We start from the raw sequence: 24346 nt of genomic DNA, 5'->3' as shown, positions 1-24346 counted from the left end.
AAAGATCTAGACTGGATTCAAACTCAAGATACAGCAATTAAGAACAAACTTCTTCATCACCTCCCCCCATGTGTCAACAAACTCAACGAGCCGATGAAATACCTGCAGAAATTCCCCAACAGGGGGGCTCGAAATGCGCTCTTGAGAATAAGACTGAATCTGTTAGAGACCAACGAAATCCGGTACATCAGAGGACTAGTGGACTCAAGCAAATGCCGCCTGTGCGGAGTGGAGACGGAATCAATCAGACACCTGCTGCTGGTCTGCTCAAAAACTGTAACTCTGAGAGCATCCTACTTCAAACACCTAACTGGGGACGACAGAGGGTGGGACGAAGATACCTGGTGGCCAAGACTGATGGGAGGAGACCGCACATCGTGGCTCCTAGCAACCACAAAAATCTTGGAGCACACCATGAAAATGATAACAGCCGGAGGGGCCCACCATGAGGAGTAGCAGTGGCTCAGATTCTTTCCTTTTTTTGCAGCAACTTGTTTTTGTAAAGTTCGCTTACGGAACATATACAAATAAATAAAAAAAAATAAAAAAAAAAATAAAAATAATGCATTTTTAGAAATGTGTGACATTGTCTGACCTTAAAACCTCACAGACACCCCAGCACGGGAAAACTTCCCACCTTAGGAACCTTGCAGCACAGTTGGCATCTGAGTGGGCACACTGCCCTGTTTCCACCCACTTTGAGAAAGGACAGACCACTACAATGAGGTACCTGGATACATTACAATGTGTACCCATATCAGTGTAGGGTTAAAGGTCAAAGTATCGAATCAAAAGTATTGAATGACAAAAGGGTCAGATCAAAAGGACTGAAAACAAAAGGTTTGAAATTTATTTTAATTTTTTTTTACCTAAACGGAAACCCCCAAAAAAATATATAATTAAAAAAAATAAATGTGAACCTTTTGTTTTCGATCCTATTGACTCTCACCTTTTGCATTCAAACCTTTTGTATTCGATCCTTTAACTGGACACCCAGTGTAGTCTATGTGTAATTCACGGAACGGCCCAGTTGGGTGGGGCAAGATGCCCTGTAATGTTCGTATTGTCATCCCTGTACTAAAACTTTGTCATGTGGTGAACTGTATGACCATATCTTTGATGCGCTCCTGTATGTTTGGTGTAAACCAGTTCTCCTGTATGTCTGCGGCTATGTGTTGCTTCGAACTATGAGACAGGTAGTGCAATTGTTCAAATGCTACTGCTAGCAGTTCCTGGAGTATCACTGTCTTCCCAGAGCTCGCTTGCCGCCATAACAGATCTGTCGGAGACTGCTTATGCCCTCTCCGTAACCATAACTCCTTCTCCCCCTCCAGTGCTCTTCCTTGCAGTTCAATAATCTGGGAGAGGGGCAATGCTGTGTAAGGCACTGTTTGTTCATTTTCCGGTGTGACAGTTACAAGGTACTCAGCGGATACTTCATTTGGTAGATATGATGCCATTTTGGCTACCATGTTGGCCGCTGCATTCCCCCTCGATATTTCATCTGTCCTGTGAGTATGGGTGGCACACTTGATGACCACCACAACAGATGGCTGCAATAACGCTTCAAACAGCATTTCAAACAGCTCAGCATGCTGTACTGGGGATCCATCCGCCCTCCGAAACCCCCTCTTCTTCCAATGGGAAAGACCAGCATGTACCATTGTAATGTACAAAATTCTGAATATATTGTGACTTGACACCCTTGCGACGCTCTCAGTGCTTCGATGAGCACCACACGTTCTGTCGCCTGTGCAGAATAATGCATAGGCAACCTTTTCATGACCACTGTCTTGTACTCCCCTTCCTCAAGTCGTACCACTGCTGCCCCTGTCTATCTCTGCCCACCTCCTGATCAATTGTGGATGATCCTTCAACGAAAAGTACATCACCTTCTGCTAATGCACAGTCCCTTGCTTTAGGCTTGTCATCATCCCACCCTTCATATGAGGCACAATCGTGCGCCTTCAGGTCCTCTGTAGTAGGTACATCTGTGAAAAAGATGGCAGGATTCGCTGTCTTACATATGACCACATGATGATGATCACATATGCTGATGACCTTTACGTAGTCAGGGTAGATTTTGAACTCTCCAAAATAGCAAACAAAGAATGTTCTACATACAACGTTACTAAAGACCCCATTATGATCGTACAACCTTTATTGCAAAGGCAGCAGCTGCTAAAGCTTGTTCACATGCAAACTGCCCTTGTATCACTGCATCCAGAGTGCCATTATAATAGGCCAATGGCTTATGGGCCATAGTGCTTTTTTGTGTCAAAACTGCTGTCATAAATTGCGAAAACAAATACAATTCCTGTATATAATCTGGGGTAGCCAGTACTGGTGCTGAACTAATCACTTCTTTAAGTCGTCAAATTGTCTGATCATTTCAGCCATCCACTGAAACTTGTGGTCCTTTGTCTTCTGTTCTTCCTAAGGGCCAAAAGAAGTGGTCTTGTGTATGCCACATAGTCTAGAATTTAGGCCCCACAGTAGTTACACAGGCCCAGGAACTTCTGCATTTCTTTAACTGAGGTAGGTCTGGGGTGGTGCATACTGACAATGCCCTGTCGGGTAGTATCCGTTTCCCATTCGCCGATATGAACTGCCCCAAATAGATCACTTCCTGCTGGCAATATTGTAACTTGGCTTTATCGACCTTGTACCCCTTACCGGCCAACAATTGTATCAGTGCAATTGAGTCCCTTTGACACTGCTGTTCACTGTCACTACACATTAGCAGATCATACACGTATTGGATAATCGTGCTAGGCACTTGAATATTCCCAAGATTGGCATGCAGTATTCGGTTGAATATACTCAGGCTCTCACAGTACCCCTTGGGTAATCTAGAGTGTTCAAACTGCATCTATCTGTCCCTGTGAAAATTCCATGAGGTACCTCGACTCCGGATGGAGTGGAATTGAGAAAAATACATTTTTCAAATCCACTACAGTAAAATATGTGGCTTCCTTAGGGATGCTGCACAAAATTGTCGCAGGATTCGGGACTACTGGAAACTCTTTCTGCACCACATCATTTAGGGAGCGCAAGTCCTGGATCATTCTCCAATTGCCCCTGTTGATTTTTTAACAGGATATATTGTAGTGTTGCATGGGGACATAGATGGCACAATAATCCCCATGTCCAGTAGTGTCTGTATTGTTTTTCTAATGCCCTCCTCCACCTCTCTTGATAATGGATTTTGTTTCACCCTGGGTAGCACTGCACCTGGCTTCAATGTTATACACACAGGCGTTACATCTTTCAGTAATCCTACATCATGTGGATTTGTAGTCCACAACTGTGAAGGCACGTGTGTAAATCTTCCTTGAAAAATGGGAATGGAGTTAATGCTGCCATTAAGGGACACAGCATTTTTCGGTACTGTATCATCATGTCACATGGGATGTACATTTCTAGTATTATTTCCCCCTCTTTGTCATTATCCCCAAACAGCATGTCACCTGTTATCTCCTTTAGCTGCACTGTTGGTTCTACATATAGCACTGTGTGCCACTCACAGCCGTCCCTATCCATTCCAAATAGGACAACCCTTTTGTCCAAAACCAGCAACCCCTGTAGGTCCGGCATTAATATTGTTCCTGTCACCACCTCGGGTGACACAGCTGGGCGAAAAATTCAATCAGTGGGTACTCGCCAGCATTGCTTGGCAATCTGGGGTACCACCTTCACAGCACTGTAACACCATAGATAAACATGTCCGGGTCTACAGGAATCCCATGTTCTACCACCTCCCTTGTCATTGTGTGTATTATTAACATCGCCCTTACAGCACACATTCCAGGCATGGAGCAGGCGACTCCATGATCTGTAAAGGATATAGTTAAGTTTAGCTTACTGGGTAGGTCCCTGACCAGTAAATTGACAAAGGAACTCTAGGAATATACTAAGGGTGCCCGTTCTACCTTCCCTCCCACCTTTACATCCAATTCCTCAATGTATGGAACCTTGGAAATAGCCCCATTGAATGCCTGAGCATCAAGATATTTTACCGATAGTGGAAAGTTTCCTTCCATGATACATGATTTAGTTGCACCAGAGTCCACCACGAATATGAATTGCTTATTTCCTATCTCTGCCCCCACCAACGGTTCCTCTTCAGGATGGGTAGTCATCAACAAGATGGGACATGCAAGTGTTCTCTGTGGGCTGTCCTAATCCGGATATGTGTTCATACCAGGGAACTAAAACAGGCTACCTCCTACCACTGCCGTTACCCCATAGGGAGCAGCAGCCCCACCTGGCAACCGATTTACCAGGGCAGCTCTGCCCTGCTGCTGTTACGGAGGTGCTGTGCTTGTGTGTCTGGCGCTTGGTGTTGCTGATTATAAATGTGGTATCGTCCCAGTGGATACTCCTGACTCTGGTACCCTTGACCCTGCTGCTGGTACCCTGATCCTTGGGGTCCTTAGGGCCCTCTTCCCGGTTGCAGTGGCCCATAATTATACCCTACTGCAGACTTGCTCCTGCATTCCCCTGTGAAATGCCCCCCCCCCCTTAAACAATTTCAACATTGAGACTGTCTGAAAATACCTCACCTGGGTCCAAACGCTCCTCTTCTTGCTCCTCGAAATCCCGTTCTCCCTCATAAATCGGGATTATCTAGGAAGGTCCTCCATAATGCATCCCATACCAATGCTTCAACTCCATCATTTGTGTTATCCCCCCGGGTTACTCCTGGGTTTTCAGCCTTAACTCACACATCCCTACCCAGATCCCCAATTATGGCAATCGACAGGCTTTTAAGATGCCATATTGCTAGGGGCACCCCTGTCGTTTGTTTTTTGGACTCATATATGCACTTGTTTGTTGCTTCTGCAAGCTGTGCGAGGGCCTTAATTAAATTATTCTTATCCATTTCGGGCAAGGGCAAATACTGTGTCCTTCCATCACCCTTATGTATGAGGGGCATCTGCATCTTTGCTTTACTTCCGACACGCTTAATCACAACTCCTCTTCCCTTTACCAATGCCATTCGGCTGGCCCTGTTCCTCAACCTTCCCCCTGCCCATAGACCTTCTACTTTGGGGGTATTCTCTGCTACCTCTTTACCCCTCTGTTCCCCTTTGCTCGGCTTCTCTGTAAATGTACCAGCATCCCCTTCCTCCACATCCTCTCCCCACACCGTATTATCCTCTCCCAAGATAATCCACCCACCCAGGCTCCTTTCTTTCTCAACACCTAAATGTCTTATACCTTCAGTATCCATCTTAAGCAGAACTTCCCCTGACATACACTCTCCTGACCCTTCTCTTAATGCACTTATACACCTCACTGTTCCTGAGGATGTCTTTATCCTTTTCAGTTCCGTTAGTAATCCTGTCAACCTATCCTCAAACTCCCTAGACCCGGAACCCATCGAAGCTGGTACTTCGAGTGGATGGTCATATGGAGGTGGGGGAGCAGTAGCCTGCTATGTTATGGACATTGCAGGAGACCCACCTACAACAGAAGGGGTCCCTTCCAATGGGGGTACATTGCTTGGACTAATGTATCCTTCTCACAGTATGTTTTCATGGGATATAATCCCCTAACCCCCACTGGTCCCCCCTTCTCCTACTCCCCCTTCTCACTTCACATCTTTCTGTCTCTGTTCCTCCACTCTATTTCCTTGATCTTCTGGGTCTTCAAATATATGCCAAAGATTGAGAATTTCTTCTGTAGCTGCTTCCCCATATATTTTGATATTAGAAATGTGGACATGTGTTTCAAAATAAAGTCTTATTGTATGAGCCCTGCCCTGCCCAGGCCATGGGCAGGGCATCCCCTCTCCTCCTTTCTCTGCAATCCACTGCTTATGATATTTATCCTCCCGGTAACAATAAAGTGGCAGGGCTTTTTACACATGCTCTATTGTTGATCCTCCCCCCATGGTAGTGATGTCTATTTCTTACTAGCCCCGCAAAACTCCTCTAATACATGCGCACGCTGCAGCTTTGTTAATCTCAATCTGAGTTACTGTAAATAAAGAGCACCAGTCATGATCCAAACTTGTAACAAGGGTTTATTTCGCTTAAGCGGTCACAGGTTCAGTTATGCCTGCAGGCAGTCATAGAGAAGTCGAACAATTTACATGACCGGCAGTCAGCCTTAAGTACATTTTTAGAATTAATTTCAGCTGTTACATTACAGATGATTTATAACCTACGTAATTTATACATTCTTTCCCGAAAACATGTGGAGCTTCACCCCATGTCATGTCTGTACAATTTACTGATTTCAGAGCAGCATGGTTCACCCTGTACCCAGTGCAAGGAACAAGGAGGCATTCTTCACATAGTTTATCTATCTATTGTTGTCTTTGACCGAAATGTCATTTTGGCTTGGTAGTTTGCTTTATTCTACTTGCTTTATTCTACTTTATTCTGTATTTTCAGAACGCGCATGGCACATAGGTCCTCATTCCGAGTATGGAGGTAGCCATGCCGCTTTTAGCAGCATGGCTACCCCCATAACAGGTACCGGGTCTGGGTTCCTTGAATGGGACGATACCGGGCCATTCTGACCTTGGATGGCACGGTATTTCCCCATTCAAGGAACCCGGACCCGGTACATCCCCATTCCCATTTGAGCCCCCATAGGGCTCAATGGGAATGGGGAGGATGCTAACAACGGGCCCATTAATGACGGGCCCGTTGTTAGCATCCTGGTCTGCTCGCGGGTTTTACCAGGCGTCCTTAGCGGGTCCCGCGAGCAGACCTCATAATGAAGCGGTAGGGGGTTAACGGCACCGGCAGCTCTACCAGCACCGTTAACCTCCTACCACCTAGGTCGTAATGAGGCCCATAATGTTTTCTAAACATTGGCGCAAGATTAGCTTTCTGGAAATCAGGACCTAGGCAGTCATAAACCATCAGTTATCTGTGTCTGTGTCTGCCAGTTCAATGCTCGAAGCGGGCAAAAACATTCAGCTAAGCATTCCTCACAGAGACATGTCTGCCAGCCTTTCATGCTGCAATAATTTTCTGCATGTAAAGTGAAAACCCACCAAATGAGCAACATAATGAAATGTAATTTGAAAGTGAGTTTCAGATGGGCATTTTAAATGAGTTAGCTTAGGCTTTTTCACAAATCCTACGTTTAGCCTGAGCTAACACATTCCTAGTCAAACACAATCATAATCATTAATATCAATGGCCATAAATCTTCTGATCTCTACATCCTGCATGATGAATGCATTAGGCACAGTAACAGGAGGACAAGGTCTAGGTTTCAGTTTCTCTAGAGCCCTAGAGCAGCAGTTACCTAGTAAAGAACCTGAATCTGGTAACATTGAATACAGCAACAACAAAACAATATAACCCCAATGAATATTGCAAGGACAGAGAATATCATCCAAACCCATGCTCTAAATCGATTCCAAGCCCAGGACCCAATGTCCCAACCACCTTCATCAATGTGGATTTCAGATCCCAGTGTGTGTAATCTTTTGATAGCCTGAAACACAGTAGGGGAGGAGTCAGATATATGTATCCAACATGCTGACCCAATCATTTTGCAAACTCTTCCTCTCTCAGCTAACATTACATCTAACACCATTCTATTTTTAAAGAGCAACCAGTCTAATAGCCCTCTGTTCTAACGTCATATTAAACAATATGTCAGTAGTCTCATTAATTGTTCTCTCTAATACCCGTGCCAACCTTCTGATATCTCGTGAGTTGGTCCCAGAAGAGAACCATGGATTTTGCCATATCCCCTAATATTTGGAAAGGGGCGTCATCATTGATCCCCTCCTAGGGCGATGTTTAAATATTTCTGCAGTTGAAGTTAAGTAAACCCCAGGCAACAGTATCCCCAAGTAACACGTTCCCTTCCAATCTTTGGGTAACAATGGATACGCTCGTTTCCCACAGACACAGTAGATATATTCGCCAATGTATAAGGGCCTTGTCTCATTCATCAAAATCGCAGTGTGTATACATTTGTCATATGTACCCATATACTATGAAACTTCTTTACTCAAACAAAATGGTACTGTATCAAAATTATGGTTGATGGTATAAGATGGGGGAGTTGCTTCCCTATTTCCTACTGGTGACATTCTAAATGATATCTAATTTCCATTACCGTTTGAGACCCCCAGCAACTTTGCTGGATTTATAGGATTTGATTTTTTACCTGGAGAGAGTGTGAGCCTTTTTTTACTACGCGTTCATGTATTTTGATGTGTGTTTTACTTTTGTGTTCTTTGGTTATGGGGTTTTCACACAACTCCATAGGCATCATCTTTTTCTGTGTGTCACACAGCACCTTCAGTGGAACGGCACAGGGGTGTCTTTCAGAATCCCCAAGGTTTAGATACCTTCCCTGACTACTGTCTCCCAGGGCATGTAAAGTTAAATTGACTTTACTAGTCTCTTTAAATTTACTACAAAAAAAAGGAATAATCAGGATGAAGAAGATCCTACAAGTAAGCCAGTTGTGCCGTGCATGTATGTTTATTTTACATTGACACAGTCCTTTTTTAGTTCATTCAACAATTTATTTTACAGGTCTTTCGATAAGCACAAAAGTTTTTTGGCATCAAACGGACAAAAGTGATTGTGAACGATGGTATCACGGGTTAAGTGTCAACCTCTCATGTATTGAGGTTAAAACTCCACACTGAAGTACATTCCCTGTATAGATGTGATAGAGAAAGAACTATCAAGCAGGGAAAGTATGCCTGAGGCTTGAAAATGGCCCCAGGGTTAGTTCACACAAGGTGTACACAACAGATATTTACACAACATACACAAGGGGGAAGATACAGTTGTGTCACAGGGATCGACACAGGTGTGTTTCGGCCAAAACATGGCTTGATTGAAGCCGGTCTATATGCTGGCCTTCGTCAGGAAAGGCACCATTGGTGGTGCTGTCCGTTGATTCTGTGGGTTTAAGAGAGGCAGTGAGGATCTTCAAAAAGGGGTGATTTAATTAATTTAGGATAGTATTAAATACTGGCCAATTTTGGCCATGGTGTTACATCTCATGGTGCAACTGAGAAACGGCTTACCTGCTGCTCCGGTGGCAGTGGCAAGCTGGGAACTATCCTCACGTGGTTGAAGGATAGTGTGTGCGTGATTGCACTTAGGAATATGCCTGAGCGTGCTTCAGGCCGACATCTCTCGGGTTCCCGCTGACTGTGAAGGGCCACAGTGGGTCCCAGATCTGAGAGAAAGAGAATACAGGATCAGAATGCATGATCCTGGATAAGGATTCAGAGGAGTGGATTCGATGATGGTGAGAGAATCCTACTCGGGGTAGACTGCCCTCGAAGAGCATGGTGGTGGGCAAGTACGTGCCTATGAGGTGAAGACGTCTGACCAGTGGTTCAGGTGGTCTGTGATGAGTACATCTCGGTGAGCAGAGTGGGTCCCACGGGGGTGGAGTCGTTCCGGTGCAGCGGTGGTCCATGGGGGTGGAACTAGCCGCATGCCGAAATCCTGTATGGCTATCAGGAGTGCGAGAGCGCGCATCGAGTAGCGCTGAGGTCTAGGCAGGAAAATGACCGGTGAAAAGACTGAAATCGATGCAGTCAGACCGAGTTGGGAAAAAAGGCACGAGGGGTGTGGAGGACTTAAAGTGCCTGAAGGTGTGCGCATGAAGTGGCGCTGAGGTGTAGTAGGGAACACTATACTCAATGCAGAGAGATCGTGTTGGGATCTGGGGAGTGAGAAAAGGCACGTGGGAGGTGCGAAAATTCGGGTAATTAGGTGCCTGTATGTGGCGGTGTGGACACCTGAAATGCCTACTTTTAGTTATGAGTGGAGCCCGGCAGCAGGGTATAGTAAGTGCAAACTGGCAAGCCAAGTCAAAAAGGGGCGCTCTCTGGTCCACAATTAAAAATCTAATGTGCTGTTCTCTGGCTAGCTTACCACAGTATGTCCGGCGTACCTCTGTATACGGGGTCCTCAGCTCGAAATGAAACTGTGAGGAGAATGCTGGCTGCTGTGTAAATATACATTTTACAAGCTAGGCGGCAGCCAATCAAAAACGCGCATTGGAAGTACCCAATGGGTACAGGAAGGAGTTTGAACCAATCGCGTGTTGTCAAGAAGGTGGAGCATAATTGAACTACTCGAATGGTGGAGCATCATGGGAGGTGTGGTCCCAGAAACGGTGCTTGCGTTCCACCGTTAGTTGGTTAAATTTCACTACTTCTTCCTCCATTTTCTCCAATTTCTTCTTGGCGTCATTGATGGTTTTGTCTTCGGCGAATTTTTTCTCCAGAGTCGTTAGATCTTCTCCCTGTTTTTTACATTCCTCCTGTGCCGTGTCTATAATAAGAATGATCCAGTCACGGCTGCATTTATTGCCGACGCCGCTGAAGTTAGTTTTGAACTTGGGGTTGTCGGTGAACACCCGGGGAATATTATAGGATTACAAGTGAAAAATATTCCCCGGGTGTTCACCGACAACCGGAGAAGAAATTGGAGAAAATGGAGGAAGAAGTAGTGAAATTTAACCAACTAACAGTGGAACGCAAGGTGCAGAAGTTCAGGAAAGACCTCACTAACTACGCTGAGGAAAAAACATATCCCTACCTCAAAGAGACGTTCTACAGTGACTTGCAACAGCAACAAAAAACCCAATACGATAGACGCAACCGCATGGTGCAATTTTCTGGGAGCTCAGGTTCCTCAAGCAGAAGCACATCTAGTCCACCTGGAGGGAGCAAGAGCACCGGACCACCACCCCAACATCCTTTTTTTCAGAGAGGGGGCCAACGGGGCCGACCGAGGAGACGACCACAACAAATGGGCCAATACATGAGAACGCGCCAGTGGTACTCGAACCAGCCTTAGCCACCATCCCTATCTTCAATCTTTCTTGTAGAACCCTAGTCAAAGCAGAACAAACTCTACTGGAGAGAGGTCTATCTTTTGTCCCAGCCACCAAGGCGGACCCTTTTAACACAGAAGTTGAACTCAGGAAATTCTTCCGCACTCTAAGACTAAAATACTTTTTTGAGGTGTACCTACCTGAGAAACAAAACTCCGAAACCATCGCCACCGGAGGACCAGAGAGACCAGTAGACAACATGACAGGCTTCAAACCCAAATCAACCTTCACTCCGCCTCCGCACACCATCCCGAGCGAATTCGACACGTTCGAAAAAATCGTGATGAAGACCATCTCCAACGGCCTCACGACAAAAAACTTCTATCAAGACAACCTCAACAGAGACGAGAGAAAGTCTCTAATGGACCTCAACCAAGACACTACCATCACCATAAAACCAGCCGACAAGGGTGGAGGTATTGTGATCATGAACACCGGAGATTACAACAAAGAGTGCCAACGTCTACTCAGTGACACGACCGCATATAAGAAATTGAACACGAACCCGACATTTCGCCTAAAAGAGGAAATCGGCAACCTAACGAAACACGCCGAAGACGAAGGATGGATTTGTCAGGATGAACGGGCGTTCTTAAACAAAACGCACCCCAGGATCCCAGCATTCTATATACTACCCAAAATCCATAAGCATGCAACAAACCCCCCAGGAAGACCTATTGTCTCTGCTTGTGACTCTCTTCTAGAACCCCTTTCGTTGTACACAGATTTTTTTATGAAACCTTTTAAAGGAAAAATGGCTTCCTACATAAAAGACAGCACTGAGACCATTAAGATCCTGGACGCCATACATCTCACCACTGATTCCATCCTTGTCACCATGGACGTAGAGGCACTATACACCTCCATCCCACAACTGGAAGGACTACAAGCACTGGCGACCTGCCTCGAAAGAAGTACCGACACCACCACCATACCCACCAACTTCCTTATAGAATGTATCCGAATAGCCATGGGAGAAAACTTTTTTCTATTCGGCCAACAAATGTACCAACAGATCAAAGGCGTTAGTATGGGGGCCACCTTTGCACCAGACGTCGCAAACCTCTACATGGCCCAGTATGAGGAAGATAACATTTATAACAACAACCCTCACAGATCACACATCAAAATTTGGCGCCGCTACATTGGCGATGTGCTCTTGATCTGGGAAGGCAATCGAGAATCACTACTGGCCTTTCATCAATGGCTGAACACACAGAATACCCACATAAAGTTCACCATCGAGTGGGATTACCAAGCAATCAACTTTCTCGATCTACATATTTATCGATCTGGAGATATGTTGAAAACAGAACTTTTCAGAAAGCCCACCGACAGAAACACCTTGCTACATTTCACGAGTTACCACCCAGAAAGGTTAAAGTACAACCTCCCATACGGCCAGTTTCTTCGCATCCGTCGAAATTGCACCGACACAGAGAAATTCTTCCATCATGCAAAACAACTTCAAATACGCCTAGGACAGAGAGGCTATCCGAAAAAATCCATCAGGACTGCCAGGAAGAGAGCAGAGAACACCGACCGCTCGATTTGCTTGACAGCAAAAGAAAAAAATCCCACCAACAGGACTGTCTGTTTAACTACCTTCAACCCGGTCAGCAATCTCATAAAGAGCACCATCAACACAAACTGGCATTTGATTAAGAACGAGGGCAGCCTAGCGAAGAAACCACTGTTCGATTTCAAGAAAAACAGGAACCTGAGGGATACCCTTGTACACACATTTTTGGAACCCACGAAAACGACTGCAACCCTATGGAGTATCCCTCCAGTTACTGGTCACTACAGTTGTGGACACTGTGTCGCCTGTAAATACACCACCAACAGTAAGACCTTCACACACAAGGACTTCACATGGAAGATGAACAACCACACTAACTGCGAGAGCAGATGTGTTATCTACGCCATCAAATGTCCCTGCGACATGGTCTACATTGGCAAAACAATAAGGCCCGTAAAACAAAGGATTAATGAACACAGGTCCTGCATAAAGAACTCAGTCCAAGACAAACCACTTGTTGAACATTACACCAAAAAGGGCCATACTCATGAACAATTTTCATGGACAGTGCTGCAACAGCTCCAACCACAACGTCGTGGGGGGGATATCAATTTGACTCTGACAAAACTGGAACAGAAATGGGTTCACAAATTGGACAGACACCGTACGTCACGGTTTAAATATAACCGTTGAATGGAAACATTTCTAAAAACAAAACCCCCTCACCCTCTTTTATCATTTCGGGACACCAGGGGCAACCTATATAGATATCTCAGCTTGCATACATTAACAACTGTATTACTGTCACCAATTGTTTTAATCTCTGGCAATCAGAACTTATGTAACACCAAGTGTACACATGTATTCACATGGACTGTGGTTTTTTCACCAATTGTTTTGACATCTGGCAATCAGTACTTATGCATCTCCCGTTAACACCAAGTGTACACATGTATTAATTACCACCACGGGTGACATGTGATATGACATGCATATATGTCCAATGCTAATTAACCTTTTTTTTTATGGACCCGTACAATGAATGGATGCGTATGCACTCAACAGCATGTATAGTGGACCTCTCTACCTGTATTAGCCAGCACTCACAATAGGCAGTTTGGACAGATCATGCACCGGTATATACAACGCACTTCCCGCTGGTAATAATTAATAAACAATAGGTGTCTCTATGGAGCTATTATGAAATGCTACCAGACCCAGAGCCAACCGGTTTGCCCTTTTCTACACACCCTTTTCCACATTTTGCATTCAGTGCATCCCATTCAGCATTGCTTTAGCCTGCAAGCACCATTTCTGGGACCACACCTCCCATGATGCTCCACCATTCGAGTAGTTCAATTATGCTCACCTTCTTGACAACACGCGATTGGTTCAAACTCCTTCCTGTACCCATTGGGTACTTCCAATGCGCGCTTTTGATTGGCTGCCGCCTAGCTTGTAAAATGTATATTTACACAGCAGCCAGTATTCTCCTCACAGTTTCATTTCGAGCTGAGGACCCCGTATACAGAGGTACGCCGGACATACTGCGGTAAGCTAGCCAGGGAAAAGCACCTTAGCTTTTTAATTGTTGACCAGAGAGCGCCCCTTTTTGACTTGGCTTGCCAGTTTGCACTTACTATACCCTGCTGCCGGGCTCCACTCATAACTAAAAGTAGGCATTTCAGGTGTCCACACCGCCACATACAGGCACCTAATTACCCGAATTTTCGCACCTCCCACGTGCCTTTTCTCACTCCCCAGATCCCAACACGATCTCACTGCATTGAGTATAGTGTTCCCTACTACACCTCAGCGCCACTTCATGCGTGCACCTTCAGGCACTTTAAGTCCTCCACACCCCTCGTGCCTTTTTTCCCAACTCGGTCTCACTGCATCGATTTCAGTCTTTTCACCGGTCATTTTCCTGCCTAGACCTCAGCGCTACTCGATGCGCGCTCTCGCACTCCTGATAGCCATACAGGCCACCCCCATGGACCACCGCTGCACCGGAACGACTCCACCCCCGTGGGACCCACCCTGCTCACCGAGATGTACTCATCACAGACCACCTGAACCACTGGTCAGACGTCTTCACCTCATAGGCACGTACTTGCCCACCACCATGCTCTTCGAAGGCAGTCTACCCCGAGTAGGATTCTCTCACCATCATCGAATCCACTCCTCTGAATCCTTGTATGAACTAACCCTGGGGCCATTTTCAAGCCTCAGGCATACTTTCCCTGCTTGATAGTTCTTTCTCTATCACATCTATACAGGGAATGTACTTCAGTGTGGAGTTTTAACCTCAATACATCAGAGGTTGACACTTAACCCGTGTTACCATCGTTCACAATCACTTTTGTCCGTTTGATGCCAAAAAACTTTCGTGCTTATCGAAAGACCTGTAAAATAAATTGTTGAATGAACTAAAAAAGGACTGTGTCAATGTAAAATAAACATACATGCACGGCACAACTGGCTTACTTGTAGGATCTTCTTCATCCTGATTATTCCTTTTTTTTGTACATATACCCACCTGGGTAAATCAGGACTCCGCCAGGCGCCCTATATTTTCTACCATCTTTAAATTTACTGACCCAGCAAACACTTTCTTCCTATAGAACGCTGGAGGGGTTGCTTAGCTTCCCCTGAGTCAAAACACTCATGTAACAGTAAAATGTTACCCTCTCCTACTTTAAATGGCTGGTGGCAGTGGTTTAAACCAAACTACCATACATTTTCCCGACTGCTAACAACAGTAGCTAAAAATCAGGTCAGCCATGTTTTTCAATATGGCACCCAAGACCTATCTGTAAAAACAGACTCTGCTCATCTTTTTTCACCATTTATTTTAGGAAAGGTCCTTTTTGTGTTTTTCTCTGCGCGTCCATGTGTTTGTTGGCCTTTGGCGGGCTTCAGTGCTGAAGCCCTCCTCTGGCACCAGTGTGTCTGGGGTGGACAGGATGTCAGGGAGGTCCCCGAAACTCCCTGTGCTTAGTCTCCTACGAGACCTGAATGCACTCTGGCATGATTGGCCGGCTGGCCAATCTGATCCTTCCCTAAACATTTGTCAAACTTTTCGCATAGCCAAATCCTTTAAAAACCTTTGGCAAAGACTTAACTGTTATTTACCAGAGCTGTGCTTTCCTATACAAAATACTCTGAACCATTGACTTTGGCCCAGGCCTATTGAGAAGAATTGCTGGTTGTATTTATCTGAAACCCTTTGCCCTGCCTATGAATGTATTTGGGCTGTCTATTCTTATAACCTTGTCTTTTCCCTCCTTTATTAAGTATCTGAAGTGCCATTTTGCTCCCACTTCATTTTGGAGCTAAACCTGTTCATTTACTTACCGGTCGGATTTTTGTGGTGTATTAGTGTGTAATATTGAGCTGCTTCTGCTAGAGTAATGTTTTCTAACTGACTGACTATATTATTTTACCAAGAAACCTTGAGTAAGTGTTTACTTGAATCACTGTATTGGTTGGTCCTTTATGTAATTTGTTCTACTGCTCACTTAAACTATTGAGATAAGTCTGGCTGCTCAGCCATTGCTACCACTTTACTGTGTAGTACAGGCTTTTACCAAAGGTGAAATTGTGCTTACACTTGTAGTCCTAATTGCCTGTAGCGGTCCCCAAGGGTACTGCAGGTGATTCTGCCTAACACTATCATTGTCTGTATGTTTGGTAGAGGCGACATTGGTAGTGCTTTTATTAGCAAAAACAGAGCATCCTAGAGGCAGCAATACCCGTTGATCAAATTCATTGATGTTTGTCCCATCAAAATTACCAGTGGTACTATGGTACTATCATTCCATTTACCAAAAAACAGATCCCTAAAAGAAGCATAGCAAGCAGTTGATAATGGGAGGGTATATGTGTACCAACCTGAACCTTTCTCACTGTGTTGTGGGAGTTGGGAACATACCCAGCAATTTGTTCTGTCTAGGATTGCATGGGTGTCATTCATAATTCGTAGGAGGGAGTTGTTGAGATACCCTTCTCTGTGCTCAAGATGAAGGAAGCGAAGGGTATGGGAATGCATATAGAAAGGAGATATGGTAATGGAGCTGACCGTGAGCAATAGTGAGCTCAGGGGATGAGAACGTTCTAAAAACCGTAGCACAGGTATCAATATAAGCACAATACTCGCTACAATAGTTACTATTACATATTCGGCCCTAAATGACCATAACCTTTTAGATCTGGTCCCTCCAGTGGCAATACTTTCCCTGTCCTCGCATCTACATACCCCAAACAGAGGCATAGGGCCTCATTACGACCCAGGCGGTAAGTTACCGCCTGGGTCGTACCTTTACCACCATGGCGTAAACTATGTTTACGCCATGGTGGTTGGCGGACTTACCGCCCCATTCCGAGGTGAGTGGGGCGGTAAGTCCCCATTAACCCATTTACCCTTCCCCATTCCCATTTTTGCCCCATAGGGCATAATGGGAGTGGGGAAGGCGTTAATTACGCCACCGTAAATTACGGTGGCGTAATTAACAACAAGGTCCCTTAGCGCTATGGATTTTAACACCTGCTAAAAGCATGTGTTAAAACCTCCATGGCGCTAAGGGACCTCGGAATCAGGCGGTAAGGGTCGGCGCTGTTTACGCCGCCGTAAACCCCTTACCGCCTGGGTCCTAATGAGGCCCATAGTCTTTCAGCGTTCGTTAAGAAGCCTCACTGAAACAGGCTTTATAAGTTCATCCGTGGGTGGCACATGACCACATGGCCAATCTTGCTTGTAGTCTTTCTTTTCCTGCCCCCCTCTATCTCCAAGCGTCTTTGGGGGGAATATAGGGAATGCCGTTGGTTTCTTGTGGGTGCAGTATTTTTGCCAAAACTTTCCTACTCACAAATGCCATTCCCTAGCTATTTCCGTGGTCAAAGGTTATATCTGGACACTCGGGCACAGAGTGGTCAGTGAACAAAGGGTCAATAACCGGAAGAAGTGGTGAAAAATCGGGCTGTTTAGGCTCAGGATCAGAACATGTGCCGTCACTGAAAGGCACACATTTAGTTTCAGGATCTCCTTCCCACTCCTTTACCCCCTTGTCATAGGGCAAAGGCAAGGGTACTCATTTCAGGTGTGCTGCATTAATCCAGTGCTTCTTTCCATCCACTCAAACAGATGTTTGAAAGGCCAAGTGCACCAGATATGGTCCTTTCCAGCGAGCTGCAAGGCTGGATTTTTTCGCTCACATTTTTTCACCAAAACGTAGTCCCCAGGTTCAATGTAGTGACCAGGGCCCACATATTTATCGCGCATAGCTGCACGAACCTGTTGGTGAACCAAACACAGATTTTGAGTCAATAGATCACAGTAATCAACCAATAATGGGTATTCAATGTCAGACAGTTTCTTAGGCCTGGGCACGTTCCATACATTAGCAGGTCTCCCCATTACTATTTCATGGGGAGAAAGTCCTGTTTTTGCCTGGGCAGTGGTTCTCATGAATAACAGAGCAAGTGGTAGGGAATCAGATCATTTCAGTTTGCTGTGTGCACACACCTTCGCTAGTTTGTTCTTAAAAATGCAGTTATGGCGTTCAATTAAACCGGCACTCTGAGGATGCCTTGGGGAGTGGAATAGCTTCTTAATCTGTAGCCCTTCACACACCTGTAGTATGATAGCGGCAATAAAATGAGGTCCATTATCGGACCATATTACTCTAGGTAACCCAAATCTAAGGAAGTACTCTTTTAGCATGACTTTTGCAGTGGACATAGCAGTATTATCCAGGAAAGCCTCAACCCATTTGCTGAATGCACATATCACTACTAACACATATTTGTAATTTTGGCATTGTTGCATTTCAATACGGTCAAAATGAATCACTTTGAATGGCATGGAAGGAGCTCCAAAACTACCCTGGGATGCTGGTGTTCCCTTCCCAATGTTGTTTTGTAGACAGATCATACAGTTCTGAACTAGTCGCTCTGCAAGTTTGGGAATGTTGTCATTTCTCCATACTGGGTCTAAATGTTTACAAATACCTTTTTGCACTAATGTGAGCTGGCCCATGTGCCATAGCAACTAAAGCTGTTACATAAGCTTTAGGCAGGTAATGCGGGGAGAAATCACAACAAAAGCGGGAGGCATCAGGAAACTGTTGCGAGAAGAATTAGCCCAGGAGGAGCGAGAGATTGAGAGGCTTGAATCCAATCCCACAGATACTCAACAGCAGGAAGATACACTTAGAACACTCAGAGACAAAAGCACAAAAGCCTGGAATAGGCTAGCCAAATTTGATTATGTCACTAAAACAAACAGAGCACACATGGAGGCTGATAGACCAAGCAGGCTGCTAGCCTGGCTCTGCAAAAAAGAACACCCCAAGGCACACAATCACTACACTACAAGACAAGGAAGGCAACATGCACCAAACCCAGCAAAGCATAAACGACACCTTTAAACATTATTATGCACATATGTACTCCCACAAGGACAGAGTCCCCCAAGATCAGATAATAGACACCCTAGAAGAAATAGGACTGCTCAGGCTGTCCCCCACACAATCTGAAACCCTAGATGCAGACATCACAACAGATGAAATAGCCGAAGCAATCAAATCCCAGGCCATGTGCAAGGCTCCTGGCAGTGACGGGCTACCCTCGGAGTTTTACAAAACATATAGTCCCTCCCTGACACCCCTGTTACACAAGGTCTTCCAAGAAGCATACGAACGAGGAGTCCTACCCGAAAGCATGAGGGAAACCCTCGTGATCCCAGTCCTCAAGCCAAATAAACCAGCTGACAAGTGCGACTCTTACCGCCCACTTGCCATGCTTAATTATGACATAAAAATATTAACCACAATCCTGGCCAAGAGGCTGTCCAGACTAATAGGAGACATCGTACACACAGACCAGTGCAGGTTTGTGCCAGGCCGTAACACAACCATGAATTTACGCAGACTTCAACACATCATAACGCAAACTGACACAAGCACTGAACCGTACGCCTTACTATCGCTAGATGCCATTAAGGCATTTGATTCCATATATTGGGAATGGCTGGTGGCTGTCGTTAAGGGATTCGGCCCGAGGTTCATTAGATGGATCAACATACTCTACACCAAGCCAAGAGCATGGGTGAAAACCGGGAGATATGTGTCAGAGGCATGGGACATATGCAAGGGCACTAGGCAAGGATGCCCATTATCCCCCATGCTTTACATACTCGGGCTAGAACCCATCGCCATTTATTTTAGGAAGCAATTTTTTGATGCAGGGATAAGGCTGGGAGGGATAAATCACATTATCTCACTCTATGCAGACGATGTTCTACTATATGTCAGAGACCCACACCTTCATATACCAACCATGCTAGAAGTTCTCAATAACTACTCTAAGGTCACAGGCATACAATTTAGCAAGGTAAAATCCTGTTTATTTCCTCTGGCAGGACTAAAAGACAAACGCATAGAGGAACTCCCATCAGTAGGGATACAGTGGCAGACCACCTCATTCCAATACCTCGGAATCCAAATAATGCACAAACACAACACAAAGGCAGCACTCCCCGCATTACATAGATCAATGACCTTTTGGGCAAAACTCCCCTTGTCAATGATGGGCAGAGCCTCAATAATCAAAATTATTGTCCTCCCCAGGTTTCTATATGGGTTCCAAAACGTACATTACTACATCAACAATCCGTTCTTTCGCCTGCTTGAGACAATAATTTGCGAATTCCTCTGGGGGCAGGGCAGACATAAAGGAGCACATTCCACACTAGCCCTATCATACAAGCAGGGTGGAATTCAACTCCTGAACCTTAAAAAATATTACCTAGCTGCCCAACTCAGCTTTGTGACCAAATGGCTAGCAGATGAAACCACATCTGAGACCCCCCTACTGCAATACATGATTTCTCTGATACAACTAAAGGAACTTATTTTGGCACCACAACTCCTACTAAGAAATGTACCCTTTATAGCCATCCTATGAAGGAAAATATGGCACAGAGCGAAGTCGCTAATTCACCTAAAGCACCCATACTCCCCAGAAATACCAATGATCTGGGACCTATGCAAAACTGACACTGATCTGAAGCACCTTAGGCTCTGGGAAAAGAAAGGGGTCTACACCTGAAAGACTTGTACGATGGGGGTACCTTCAGGGAGTTTGCATCATTGCAGACGAAGGATGATATACACACTGGCCAATTCCGATGGTACCGAAAGATACGTGAAATAGCACTAAACAAATGGGACACTTGGCCCGAAGAACCCGAGACAGACCCCCTCACGACACTGCTATACAACTTGGGTGAGGGATGGAAAACGGTGTCCCAAATATACAGCCACCTCAGCGCCATCCCTAACCCTCGAAGCGGGGAAATGAAAAGAATGTGGGAGACAGATATAAGATGAGAGATGACAGATGGGGAATGGGACAGAGCACTAGCATTTCCCAAAGCAGTGTCTAGAAAAAACAGGTTCCGATTGATACAACTGAACATGCTACACTGCACATATCTAACCCCATGCAAGATGGCAAAATTCAACACACAACTACAACCCAATTGCCCCTGGTGTGGGGCGGATAAGGCAGACCTACTTCACATATTCTGGGAATGCACCAGGACACAGTCTTTGTGGGGGAAAATAAATCAGACATATGAAAAAGTGGGCACTTCCAGGTACAGTTGGTCCCCAGATGAGTGCCTCCTGGGAACATATCCCAGACCAGCCAAACTCAAACACTTGGTAAAATTAATGGACTTAATGTGCATACTGGCCAAAAGAAATATCGCAATGTCTTGGAAAAAGCCTGCTGGGCCGCGGTAAAATGCATGGTACAATGAACTGGAGAGATGGGTAAACGCAGAAACAAAGGCATGGGAAGATAGCGTTACCAGATTCACTGACGACTCAAGCACGACACTGGAAGCATGGAAGGAAATCACGGGAAACATATTTCACCCCTCAGACGATAAGCCCCCATGAACAAACATAGCCTAGACTACACGGAACTACAAGAATGCAGCAACATTTCAGGAGGGACCTGCAAAGACTCAAACAGGCCTCCCGTTGCCCAGATCCCTCCCCGCCATCCCACTACCCCACTCTGCTGAGAGGCATGGAACTAATTAACATGGTCAAAATAAGGAGACAGTTAATGTTGTTATGTTTATTTAAAAAAAAGGTTACTGTTTTATTATGAGATGCTGATAATTTTGCTACTAATGGCACATTTAAAATGATATGAAAAGCTGTATAATAACGGTTTCCAATAAACAAATTTAAAATTAAATAAGCGTTGGGCAGCATCCATCTTTGTTTATCATGATCAACCCAACATCCCTTATCATCCAACCCTGCTGGACCCAAGCCCCAATGTTCAATTTCTTGGGCTGTGGCTTCAGTCTGAATTTCTTTCACGCTACTAATGCCCTTTTCCATAATCCCACTCTCCTCGACCCACCTGGCAGGGTCCAATGCATACATTCCTGTGTGTGGGTCTGTGGCCGTTTGTTTGGCTATTTTGTCTGCAAATGTGTTCCGTTTGCCAATATCAGTTACTCTCTGGTGTGCTGCGCATTACAATATGGACAGTTTTTTAGGGAGAGCTAATGCTGATAATAGTTGCACTATCAAGGGACCGTGTTGAATCTTAGTGCCATGGGATGTTAAAAATCCCCTCTCGGCCCATAGTCTCCCAAAGTTGGGAGCTACTCCAAAGGTGTACTGAATGAGCTTGTATCTCGTGAGCCAGGCAGATGTGAGATGCTGAGTTTGCATTCTATTCAGTAGTACATCTACTGAGTGGGGCACCATCATGGTTAAGGAGCGACCCAAACCCATGCCTTTACATTGTTTCACTGTGGTGGCAGCCGTAGCCGCAGCCTTGAGACATTTCGGCAAAGCGCATGCAACAGGGTCCAACGTGGAGGAAAAATAGCCACAAGGTCTGTCCCTCCCTCCATGTTCCTGTGTCAAAACAGCCAAAGCACACCCATCTCTTTCAAGCACGAACAATACGAATTCCTTCACATAATTTGGCGTGCCCAATACTGGTGTGGAACATAGAGCAGTTGTGCGCAGATCAAAAGCATCCTGATAAAAACTGTATCCCAAAGAAGAGGTAAAGCTACATCTTTTCTTGTCGGTGTCAACAAAGGCTTAATCATGAGTGAAACATGTGGAATCCATTGTCTGCAATAGGAAGCCATCCCGATGAAAGCCCTAACCTCTTTCTGTGTATTTGGAACTGCCATGTCAGTGATGCTTTGTATTCTTTCAGCCACAAGGCACCTTCCCTCGTTCGATAGGAGATGGCCTAAATAGGCGACCTGCTGTTGACAATACTGACATTTCTTTAAAGAGGCTTCATGACCATTGTCACCTAGATGTTTCAGTAACAAAATAGTACCCTCCTTACAAGCGCTTTCTGAATCTGCAGCTATAAGCAAGTCATCTATGTATTGTACAAGTGTGCAACAGGAAGGCAACTCAAGTGAATCTAGTTGTTACTTGATGGCCCTACTGTAAATGCTAGGACTCTCAGTGTACCCTTGCGATATTCTGGTGAAAGTAAATGAACGTCCCTCAAGGGAAAAAGGAAACAAATACTTGCTATCTGGGTGTACGGGGATGCTAAAAAATCCATTTTTCAAATCAATTACTGAAAAATGCATAGCCGTTGCTGGAATCATAGTCACAATGGTATTGATGTCAGGAACAATGGGAAATTGGGATGCTATAACCTTATTAATCGGTCTTAGATCAATACCAAAACAGTAGGGTAAAGCATTGTTACCTTTCTTATAAACAGGGCTTTTGCATGTGCTACCAGAGATTTATTCTATCACACATTGATGTATTAAGTCAGAAACAATACTTGTAAGTGCTTGCTCACCATCAACTGAAACTTTATATTGTGGAATGCGAGGCAATGTAACACCGGTTCACAAAACAACACGCACTGGTTCAAGATCTAAAATTCCAACATCATTGTCATTCACTGCCTATAGGTGTGTAGGTACCTGGTGCAATTCACTGGATAAGGACAAAGCCATAAATTGTGAGGTGGAATTCTGCTGGGGAGAAATGGTCAAGTATACTCCATCTGGAGAACAGTAAATTACTGCGTACAATTTTTTCAATAAATTCAGTCCCAGCAGATTTTCACAACAGTTGGTTGTTAACAAAAATGGACACAAATCAGGGAAAGGACCTAAAGAAATGAGCACCAGTTTAGAGACTGGGTTTACCACCGGGGTACCAGAGATCCCTATTGATACATTTTGTTGCACTGACAGGAGTATATCTGGAACCTTTAGGTGGTCAATAGAGCATTTCTGAGCTGCTGTGTCCACCAGAAAGGTGAGCGCCCTATCCCCAACTTGCCACGTAGGATCCTCTCTAGTCTACGGGGATAGGGGTGGGTTCTAAATCCTGCTTCGAGCTGTCCTAGCAAAATAAAACATTGTCGGATGTGAAATCTTCAGAAAAATAAGTGTGGGTAGTGTTGTCAAAAATGTTTGCGCTCCTAGTATTCTGCTGCCCATCCTGATTTCCCGCATTACTATCATATTGCTGGTTCTGGGAGAAATGATTTCTATTCGGCCCTTGCATGCCATTGCTGCATGTTCTTGACCTTCTACCGGACATTCCACTTGCTTTCTGCTGGAGGATCGGACACTGTGCCCTCCTGTGGTCCTCTTGCTTACAATAGACACATTGGTTAACATTCACAGTCCACATGTGTGGGGTAAACTGTGCCCTTTGCTGGGCATTCCCTCCCCGTGGTCTTCTTGCAATTTGCTGCAAGAGCACTCTAGTTTTTAAGTCAACCTTTTTCTTTTCAATCTTCTCTTTCTCATTGTTCACTGTAGTCTCATAAGACTGGGCCATATGTAGAATTTTGGATTGTGACTGTCAGTATGCTCTGAGAAGGTTTCTCTCCTGCCTTCCTTGTTCTGTCTGCCAGCTCAAGTACAGCCCATGT

Source organism: Ambystoma mexicanum, chromosome 5p (genome assembly GCF_040938575.1).
Source record: "Ambystoma mexicanum isolate Mex_15411 chromosome 5p, UKY_AmexF1_1, whole genome shotgun sequence".
NCBI classification, from domain to species: Eukaryota; Metazoa; Chordata; class Amphibia; order Caudata; family Ambystomatidae; genus Ambystoma; species Ambystoma mexicanum.
Note: the sequence above shows the minus strand (reverse complement) of the source record.